Raw genomic sequence first — 11673 nt, forward strand, 5'->3', positions numbered from 1 at the left:
GTGTTGCAGTTATTAACTCCATTATGAATGGGCTGATTGAACCTCAGAGGTGCAAGTCACCTGTCCCAGGTCAGACACATATTAGGATTTGAACCATGCACCATGCTGTCGCGGTGGTGAACCTCTGCATGTAGGATTCCATCCCAGTACAACCTGGTTCATGGACCACTTCGCTTCACAGCCTCCCACCAGCAGGTGGGCTCTCAGTTCTCTGTAGCACCCCCATCGGCATCTGTATTTCTGTCTACCTGTTGTACGGTAAGAAACATGTATCTTTGGTCTTTGTCCCTGGTTCCTGGCACAGAGTTCTTAAAACCCTTAGGGTTTTGTAAGTGAAGGGAATGTTATTTATAAAGGCCCCTTTGATAGGGTGCCAGGATGGCTCAGTGGGTTAAGCATCCGCCTTTGGCTCAGGTCATGATCTTGGGGTCCTGGGATCGAGCCCCACACCAGGCTCCCTGCTTCTCCCACTCCCTCTGCCTCTCCCCCTACTCATTTTCTCTCTCTCTCAAATGAATGAATACAATCTTTAAAAATAAATAAATAAAGGCCCCTTTGACCTTAGCTGAGTTTATATGCTAATGAGGTGACTCATAAAGGCTCCCAGAGGAACCAGACACATGATGGGGGAAGGAGGCATTTCAGAGACATCCCACCTCATCCTCAACCTCCAGAAGGGGAGAGGAGCTGGGGATTGCATTCATTCAGCAATGGCCAATGATTTAATCAATCATGTCTACTAAATGAAACCTCCATTAAACCAAGAGGGGGCCTCTTGGTGGCTTTCTAGTTGAGCATCTGCCTTTGGCTCAGGTCGTGATCCTGGGATCCTGGAATTAAGTCCTGCATTGTGGTCCCCACAGGGGGACCTGCTTCTCCCTCTGCCTGTGTCTCTGCCTCTCTCTGTGTATCTCTTATGAATGAATAAATGAAATATTTAAATAAAAAATTAGTGGAGACACCTGGGTAGCTCAGTGGTTGAGTGTCTGCCTATGGCCCAGGGCGTGATCCTGGAATCCCAGGATTGAGTCCCACATCATGCTCCCTGCATGGAGCCTGCTTCTCCCTCTGTCTAGTCTCTGCCTCTCTCTGTGTGTCTCTCATGAATAAATACAATCTTAAAAAAGAAAGAACAAGGGAGGCCAGCACAGTTCCTGGAGTGCTGCATGGGCTTAGCACGGTTCACCCTTCAATCCCCAAATTGCAGACTCTAGTTCTCCATGTGTGGCTTCTGGAACCTTCTCTTTACCTTCAGCTGATGAGATAAATATTCACTGGGTTGGTTATAGAGAGTGTGACCTTCAAGTGACAGGTAGTAGCAAATTTCAGCACATGCCTAGGGTCATACTGATACTTGGTAATGGAGCAAGGACAAGGCTTCCCAGTCTTGTGCCTGGGACACCCTCTACCCCTATCTCACTGTCTTTTAACTTTCCAAAGTATCCTTCCTTATTTGATGCTTCAGTTTCATGGGACCTATGCAAAACGGAGTCTCCATGAAGCTGCCGTGACTCCCTCCAGGTCACACAACGTCATCGGTCACCAGCTTTGTCAGACACCTCCACTCCGCACTCCATCTTGGACTTCTTTCCATCAGGCAGTGTACTTGGCCCTTGGCTGCCCACTTCCCCACCCACCAGATGTTGTAAATCACAAGCCTATCAGCCTTAAGGCCTCTGTCCTCTGCAGACGTGGGCGCTAAGGGCAGGTGGGAAGGGGGAAGATTCCAGAAAGACCCCACTACTGTCAGCAGCTTCCATGGCAGAGAGGATTCACTGGGCCAGCTGGGTCCTGAACTTGGAGGCTGACATCAGCTCCCGCTTGTCCCCAAAATAGCTTCTTCCAAAGGGTCTGCAGCCACGGCCATGGGGAGGCACGATCAGAGCCTCTGGAGTTGTTGGAAGGTGGAAGGAGGAGGAGGAGGGGAGGCCCGGGGAGGAGGCCTGGAGCCCTGCCACCCGAGTGAGGCTGGTGACAGGAAGACTCTATCAATCTTGTGTGTAGAGCCAAATATGGTGCTGGGGCTCAATAGGTAATAAACAACAGTCACATTGCGGGCTTGACAAGGAGAGACATTACAGATGAGAGCCAGGGCCAGCCTGACGTCACCGCGTGCAGCCCCGAGCAGGCCGGCTCACCCCCGCATGCAGGAATTCCATATTTGTCCTTGTTGGGCTCACATGTGCTTTCTTCTTGATGCACTCAGAGCAGGAAGGGGAAACTGAGGTCCATGTGTCATTATGGAGACATGTCCCGTGGGACCTGGTATGAGCTGAGCCTGTGTCATGTCTTGACTTGCTTTTGCTTTTGGCAACGTTGGCCATATACAGGTGGGCTCTTAGTGGCAACAACATTAGATGTCATGCCTGGAAATCACCAGAACTGGTAAGTTTTCTGGTATAAGTGGTTGAAGCCCACTTTATTAAAACGAGAGTTTCTGATATTCCAAGACAGATGTTTGTAAGGGGTCAGGAGAACATGTGGACACCCAAGGTTGGCCTCTCCTTACGGAATTGGGTCACAGCCTGGCTGGAGATGAGCCATCACATGGATAGATCTGAGAGCAGAGCCAGACAGCCGACCTGCGTGCAGGGCAGCAGGACCAGGATGCATCTGGGGTTGTCCTCCCACACATCAGGTGCACTGGCCTCATGGATACGGTGGGACCTGTCCCTTGCCCTGTGTATTCAGGCTTTCTTAACAATGAGATTTCTCTGGAGTGCATGTCTGCTATAAGCACAGAGGAGAAGAGCTGACAAGGAAGGGAGTGTCACACTGTGGCAAAAAAGCACAGGATTTTGAAGCAGAAAGATCTGGCTTTGGGTCTTAGGATCCCAGCTGAGCCTATTACCAGCTGTGAGAACTGAGGGTGTTCTCGCTCCCCATAAAACAGGGCAAACTCTCCCTCTTTGTGGGGTTTTCAGGAGCATCAGAACAAGCCTCCCATAAGGGCGGAACATGGTAGATTCTAAGAAATCCAGAGAATTGGGGTTCCCCTCATTTGAAATGATAAACTACCTGTAGGTTGATGTTGGCTAGAAACCCTCCTCGCTCCTGCTTGCAGCTTTGTGGTTCCGAGCTCTTGAGAACAAGCTGTGGCTTTAAAAATGCGGGTTGTCTTCTTCAGAAGAGAACAGCCTTGGCCAGAAAAGCCAAAGCGTGCCGTGTTCTGACTAGCATGACTGTCTGCTAGGCCCAGAATGCAGAGCAGGGCGCCGGAGCAGGGCTACTCTGCGGGGTGGTGGCAGGCCCAGCTGTGAGGTCGGGCTCCATCACCCCTTTCCCTGCTGGTCATCGTCAGGGAAAATGCACACAAAGTTTCTGAGGGGGTCAGCAATCCGTGGGTGGGAGCCCCAGGTGCAGGGATGGGGAAGCATGTGGTTCCTGGGCTGCCTGGAAGCGACAGGCTCTCTAGACCATGTTGCTTCACAACGTGGCCACCACACTTGGCGCAGGGAGGGTGGTCACCATATGCCTTCTGTGCCATCATGTTGATTAGACTTACTCCCATTTGCTCTCTGCAATCGCCGCCTGAATGGAAAATTAGGAGAGCCATACGCATTTGCTTCATTCTGCCCAGGATGGAAAACCCCCATCCTTTGTGGCGGAAGGAAAACATGTAGGAGGCCATCGGTCTAAGCCTTAAATGTCACGGAGTGAGATTGTGCCAGAGCGGTTTCCATGCTGATGGACCAAAACGGTGAAGAAAATGGAGTAAAAATGGGAAATGAATTAGGACGTTGAAGAAGGTAGGCAAACCATCATCACACCAGAGTAGGATTAAACCTAAAAGCACTACCTATTAGTCTTATTTGGAAGTTTGCAACTCATATCTCTCCCATGGTGAAGCCACATTAAGAATAGTAGATTAAATAAATAAATAAAGAGTAATGGCAGACTGTGACGATTGTCATCTATCACCCCCAGAGCTCCATGTTTCCTCGCGGTGCCAATGAAACCAGTGATCTAAATATTAACAAGTGGAACACATTGTAAACACTTAGTTCTATATTATGATCACTGTAAAGTCATTACGATAGAAATAAAAACTGTTTTTTATTTTAACTATTAATATTCATCAAATGTTAATGAAAATACCTAACAAATAATTATGAAAAACACATTGCTTAAGTGATAAAGATGAAAGAGATGATAATCATTGTGAATATTTAATCTGCAAAATAAAGAACATACCATTAATAAGACTTAATTATGTCATTAAATATTTAATTTTACTTTCACTCCTAAATTTTGTTTGCATTTTGCATATTTTAAATGTAAAAAGCTTTTTAATAAGATTTGTGGTTTCAGTGACATCAGATGTCGGAGCATTTAAGTTTGACTTACTGTCTTCATCAAACTGGTCAAACATCATTTTATTTATCACTAAGTGATATGAACGACTGTCTTTGCAGTTTACTACAAGTTATGCTTCACACAAAAGGGGGCTTTAATAATTGATTCTAAGTTATACCCACAAAAACAACATTTTCTACGTGATGAAGACAAATAATTGCTTCCCCCCAACTTTTTTTTTTTGAGTTTCACACCACATCTTTTAATATCTGCCTAGGAGAATACAGATCTGCTTCTGCCTAAGTTTGCTCTAGAATAAGTCCTACCCCAGCCACAAGTAGATCTGCTCATTGTCTCAGAATTGGGCCCATCACTCATAGCTCCTGTTTCTGGGGGTGTGCTTGCAATTACAGAGAGTAAGAAAGTTTCCTGCTGCTGCAGAGTGGCTCTTGGAACTCCCGGCCTGCCCCTGGCTTGCAGCGGCCCCCTCCTCTCAGGTGATCAGCGCAGGGCTTGGCTGTGCGTCTCAGTGGGACAGCCAGCCTACACACAGCATAGGGACGCAGCTTGCGCGGTTCGCGAGAACCAGCTGTGTGCCTCTCTTCCCATTCTGTGTTCAGCGGCATCACTGGTCACTGGAAATCAGCCATGAAACATTTACGCCAAAGAAATGGGCCAGTGCCACAAATCAGAGCTCCACCTTGCCCCCCGCCCCCACCCCAGAGAGCCAGCTGTTAAACATTTAGCGGGCACATGACCGAGCACACGGACAGGGGTCAGGACTTGATGCTCCACCGTCTCCCTTCTAACCCCTGCCCAGCGGGGGCCTCCAATGACTCAAAGCTCAGTGGGAGGGGTGCCAATGCTCTGCAGTCGCCTGCTGGCCAGGACACCTAGTGCCCACCTTGGCCCCAGGCAGCTCTGTGCAGTGTGGCAGGTGAAGCTTCCTTCCCTTGTGTCCATGTCTCCTGACCACCTTCTCTTCCTGGTCAGACAACTGAGGCAGTGAGGTGAATGGCCATGGCAGGCGTTTCCTTTGTGGACTAGAACCCAAAGAGGTTTTAGTTGGGAGGTACGGTTGCTGCTCAGGCAGTGTCTCCACCTGAGCTCTGACGGTTAAGCAGAGAGCTGGACGAGAGGCAAGGGAGCAGGTGTCCCAGATGGCCCAGCACTGAGGGCCTCTGGTCCCAGACAACCCTAGATGCTTGGTCACCCTCAGGCCATCTCTGATCATTTCTTTCAGTGAGGCTAGACACCGGATGAGATTAGGAGAGGCAGGTCTTTGGAAAGGCCTCTTCCTTTTCTGGAAGCAGCTAGAAAGGACAGGAGAAAGCAGGAAGGAACCAGAAGTCCCAAGGAGAAATGCAGTGTCTCCATCCTTGTGCACCAACGAGGGGCCTGAAGCTTCGGTCTGTGGCTTACTTAGAACCCCAATTACCTAATCTCCAGGGCTTTAGGAAGGTGAGCCCCAGGCATTGGTGGAGTCCTGCAGGGAGGCTGGTATGGCCTCCTGCCTCCTGGCTGTTAGATCTGCGCAGGCTCATCAATATTCTGGGGCTCTCCACTCAGTCCGCTCAAAATTTCCCAGTCCCTGCAAACATGCTCTTTTGGGTGTTCCTTTGCAACTTGGCTGTCAGTGCCTGACTGGCATACCGATCCGGCCCTTGGGGTAGCAACCTGGCACATCCGCCTGTCGCTACTAGACAGACAGGCCCATCCTGACCCCCGAGGCAGGCTTCACAAGGACATGCTGGCCCTTTTCAGAGGAGACGCTGGGGTAGATGCTAAACTTCCAGCTTTAAAAGAATGAACAGTGACTGGAATAACAATGGGGGGAGTCTCCTGGACTCATGATGCTCAAGCTTGTCTTAGAATCGAGCCACATTTAATGATCTCCCCAGTTTCCCACCTCTTTGGTGAGTGAGAGAGTGGGGTGGGTTCCAGGGCTGCTGATCTGGGGGTGGTGTTGTGTGATGCTCCCCCCTCCTGGGGAGCTCTGCCTACAGAAGGGGTGCTGTCCGCAGGCTGGAGGCTGTCTTGTCAACCAGCAAGAGGTGGATTCACTAGAGGTTCAGAGGCTGAGACGTGTGATGTTAGTCGCTGATAAGGCCTGACCGCTCATCTGCTTTGCCTTCCTCCACCCCCTGCTGGTTCCCATCCTTCTGAGGAGCTGCTCAGGGACTACCCCTCTGGTATGTCCTCTTTCATCTCCACACCTGAGTCGGGGGCTCCTCCAGGCTCACCTAGCACTTCATGAGTCAATCTTTCATAGTCCTTACTCCTAACAGCACGTTCTATTTTTCTCCTCCTCTAGGACTTCTAGGTGGAAGGGACCTGGTCTTATCATCTTTGTATCGATAGCAGAGCCTAATATTCAGTAAGTGCTAAATAAATGGCTATTGAGTATTTTGAATGCTTGGAGGATTCCCTACGTTCTTTTGAATCACAGCTCAAGGGATTACCCCTCCCAGGAAGCTTTTTTAGGGTTAACCAAGGGCACTTCTACATTTCAGTACAATCCCAACCATTCTTCATTTTAGGAAATAGTGACTATGGCATAATTAATACTGATATCTAATATCGATTAAACACTTACAACGTGCCAGGGTCTGTGGTAAGCACTACATATGCATTCCATTCCTTAATTTTCACAAAACTCCCTGAATTAAATTCTGTTAACATTATCCCCATGTTACAGATGATAAAACCGGTATTGAAGTATTGAGAGGCTAAGAAACTTAAGTTGACTTATCTCAAATTGGCAAAGTCAGGATCAAACCCATCCACTATGACTTACTTATCATGTCCTAGTCTCTCTAAGTTTTATACTGGCTGCATAGCGAACGAATGACTAAAAGCTTCAGGGTGGCATTGCTGTGATGATGAAACGTTCTGTGTCTGTCCAGTCACGGTTCAGTTGGCAGCCACTATTCTCTTCTCGCGTGGCTACTGAGCACCTGACATGTGGCGAGGGTGCCTGAGAAAATAAACTTTTAAATTGTGTTTATTTATTTATTTATTAGATTTTATTTATTTGTTCATGAGATACAGAGAGAGGCAGAGACACAGACAGAGGGAGAAGCAGACTCCTCACAGGAAGCTCGATGTGGGACTCGAGCCCGGGACCCGGGATCATGCCCTGAGCCAAAGGCAGATGCTCAACTGCTGAGCCACCCAGGCCTCCCAAATTTTTAAATTTTAACTAATGTAAATTTAAATAGCTTCATGTGGCTAATAGCTACTGTATTGGACATCACATGCTCCAGAAGATCAAGGACATGTTTTAATTATCTTTCCTAAGTATCTGACCATGTAGTCCACGGCCATCAAAAGAAGGACTCAGGATGGCTCGTCTTAGTATCTTTCTTCGCTGGGAAAATACTCGGGTGTAACTTGCACTGAATTAGTGAAATAAGCCCATCAAGTTCTTAAAGTGTTTTTCTTCTCTAGAGCTTTCCTTCATATGAAAACATGGACAATTCTAGTTTCTTTGGCCTAGTGTGGGGCATTATCTTATATGCTCCTAAAAGCAACTGTGTGGCCTAATTCCCATGTTACAACTGAGGAAAACTCTGAAAGTAACACTCAGAAAGCGACAGAGACGTGGCTTGAACTGAGTCTGTGTGATTCAGGCCCAACAACTGAAGGTGTAAGATGGAAAGTCATCTCAATCACAGGATGATCTTTGTTCAAGGTCAGAGAGAAGTAATCAACGTTGGCCACCTATTCAAAGTGTGTGTGTGTGTGTGTGTGTGTGTGTGTGTAGTCATTGATCCAAGAATGATACAAGGCAAGTGGTTAGATTTAGTGTCTGAACAAAATAGGCCTACTGTTACTGCTTTGTGTTCCTCATAGTAGAGTAGAAAAGTTCTAGAGCTGTAAAGTTCAGTACAGTAGCCATTAGCCGCCTGTGGCTTCTGAGCCCTCGAAAAACGGCATCATTGAGATGTATTGCGAGCATAAAACACACACCAGATTTTAGGGATTTAATATGAAAAAAAAGAATATAAAATGCCTCATGATCATTTCTATATGGATTCTACTGAAGTGATTATATTTTAGATATACTGCAGTTATATGATGTTATTTGTTTCTCTTTACTTTTTTAATATGGCTACTAGGAAAGGTAGGCATATCCATGGCTGAAAGGTCATTATTAAGGGATGTGAGGTCAGTGACTTGTTGAAACTCTCCTCAGCCTCCAGAAACACTTTCATCCCAATAATACCTGCCCAGAAATGAAGCAAAGTTGGTCAGCCATAAATAGGGCTTGGGCCTGTCCCTCCGTCCTGGCCCCTCCAGGTCGCGCTCAGGGCTCTGCTCTCGCCTTCCCCAGCCACACCTGGAGCTCTTGACACCCTGCAACACTTCTGCCATAAACCACCCTATCATTTCTTTCTTGAGCAGAGTGTTTCGTCATTCCTCTCTGGGAGGCTGGTTAGTGATGAGACCATGACACAGAAAAATGACCTGATCTCTCCAAGGTCGTTCTGGAAAGGCTGTGGCCGAGCCCAGCGGGGCGTGCAGTCTACCGCAGAGTTAACCGCCCCGAGCAGCCTGGAGATGCTTTTCCAGTGGATGATCTTAGCTGCAGGGAGGCAGGTTCAGTGCCCGGCTTGCAGGGGGGGCAGGATTTGGTGTCTGACCGTCCCTGACCCCGCCCGTGATCGTAGTATTCACCGCTCTCTGGGCTCAGACAACTTCCATTCTCCTCACGGGGGTGGAAAGGGCCGTAGTATTCCTCTTTGATGATTTAAAAGTGTTCTGTGCCTTCTCCTCTTTCCTCTTCATATCCAGCCCTCTCCCTTCCCGCGCTGCTTTTCACGTTTCCATGGTAACCACTTCTATTGTATCTCTGACTGTGAAGAGAAATCTTGCAGATGTTAGTAGGGATCCAACACCTTCCAGGAGCTATTTTGATTCACAGCCTCCTTATCTCCCTGCGCTAATTTTCTTGTCCTTTCTTCTCCTACAGCTGCCTCCTTGCACCCCCCACCCAGGTACCGGCCAGCCCTTTAGCCTGGCTCTGTCTGTCCTCAGTGGGAGCCTGGGGGACCCGGGAGATGGCCAACATCTCTGGGGCTCATAAACCTTAATTCTTCAGGTGGCTCCGACACAACGCCTCGGCCCTCTTGACCACCAGCTGCACCTGCTCTTCCTCCAGGCGCACTGGCCTCCGCCCCAGCCTCACGGAAGGCTCATGATGACCCTGTCCATGCGTTTGAACATCTTCATTCTGTGCATTTCCCTCCAAGAGGTCAGCCAGTTCTCCTTACCAGTTTGGAGGGCAGGGCAGACATAGAAACACCCTCACACTCTTGTGCGCGCACACACACGCACACGTACATGCACATGCACATTCGTCAGGGCTTTGAAGACCTGCCACACCTGAATGGCCCACCTCCCCTTCCGGGCCAGGCTCAGCTGGCCATCTGGAAAGGCAATCAGAAGGGGGCTTTCTCGGTCACCTCCCTTTGCCCACAGTCCCTCCCTGGAACTGGGCATTATTCTTTTGATTACACAAGCCTGACAGCCTGATCATAATAAACATGTAACTGAAGAGAACCTATTCCTTTCCAGCCGCATTATTTATTCACCTAAAGCAAAGGCTGAGCTATATTTAGCATATGATGTCAGTGGGTTGTTTGGATTCTTGGAAATTGGCAGGAAGCCACCTCTCACATGATATATGAAATCACTGATAAATGCTTCTTTTCACCAAAAGAAAAACAGCTTAATAAATGCGGTTCTTTTCTGCTTTCATCTTCTCTCCCCTCACTCCCTCCCTCCCTCCCTCTCCTCCACCATCCTTCCTCCCCGTCGGTCCCTCCTCCTCCACCTCCTCCCACCCCTTCCACGTCTGGGATTTGTCTTTCTGTGGCACAGCTCAGCAGAGCCTGTGAAGTGGAAATGAGTTGCTCAATATCACAGATCAAAATGAGGCTGTTGGGATGCTCAGGATGGTTTTTTTCCTCTCTTAGAGCCTGGAAGGCTGCCAAAGTGCTAGCGAATCAGACACACACATACACAAAAAGGCAAATCTATACAGCAGTGGCTTTATGGGGCCGAGTATTTATGGTGCAGCACGAGCTCTAGGTTGCTGTTTTGCAGGCAAAGATGGGAAATAGATAGTGATTCAGGATTGCCATTAAGTGTGAAAACAGCCCCTGTACAGATTGCGTGTAATAAACCAAGTGCGGGGAGGAGCGGTAAGGAGCTCTGGGTTTGCCACACTGGATCAGCCTTGAGGCCCATCAGGTTGAAGCTCCTGATTTGTGTGCTGGTTAATACCCAGTGCTCGGAACAAATCTTCCCCGTCCAGCGCTTGGTCCGTGTACAAGGCTGTTGGAGGGCCTGGGCGGGGCTGTGCGTTTCGAATCACATTAATTCTTGCCCTCCTGTGGAGATCAGTTTATATGGCCCGAAGCACAAGATTTAATTGCTCTTCTCTTAGCTCCTGTAAAAAGCAGTGTCACTACTGATCTCATGGATTCCTGCGGCCCCTTTCATCATCAGCTGTAGGTTTGACTCAGTGGCCCCCAGCAGGAGCCTGGTAGATAGTCTTCCTGGCCATGGGGGACAGACAGGGAAGCAGTGGCTCCCAGTGAGAGGTTTATTTACATTTTTGGTCCTTGGTGCCATCTACTGGCCTCCTGTGCTGGCCTTGGTAGATACTGTCAAGACAAGTGATGTGCTTATTTTCAGCCCTTTATTATTTGGGGTATATTCATTAAAGTCCCTTCTAACTCGGCCATGCAGTCCTGCCTGGGTGACACCAACCACAGACATATGAGGGACTTGGAGGGTTTCAAAACCACCGCAGTGATGCTGGCTATGGCTGGCCGTTCCCCCCAAACCCCACCCCACCACCACCCCTGTGCTAAGCCCTCCGCAGCACCCCTCTCCACCCTTGGGTGGACAGGAGAACAAACAGCAAAGAGGAGGGAGTGAGTGCAAGCCAAATCTGCATCCTTAGTGTCTTTGGGGGGTGAGGAATAGATGGACGGAGAGAAGCATAGGCTGATCGACCTGGACGGATGCGGGAACGGGCCCCCACGACAACCAACCCACTCAGGGAGAGAGCCCACAGAATGAGCTGCTGGTTGCAGGTAAAAGCCATTCCCTGATCCAGCCTTCAGATCAGCATTCATTTGGGGCTCCATGGCAGGGGTACAGGTGAGTGCATGACTTTGTGTTGGTCGGGATTCTTTCTTCCTTTGCAAAATGAGGGGTACTGGGCCCAGAGGACCTGGTAGCTTCCTCCCAGGCTCTGAAAGCCTTGGGTTCTATAACTGTGTAGTTCTATGACGTTGTGGGTCACCCAGGGTGGTTTAACCCTTTCCTAGGAGGTCACGGCCCTCCTCTCCTTCCACCTTC

Source organism: Canis lupus, chromosome 4, assembly GCF_003254725.2.
Source record: "Canis lupus dingo isolate Sandy chromosome 4, ASM325472v2, whole genome shotgun sequence".
NCBI classification, from domain to species: Eukaryota; Metazoa; Chordata; class Mammalia; order Carnivora; family Canidae; genus Canis; species Canis lupus.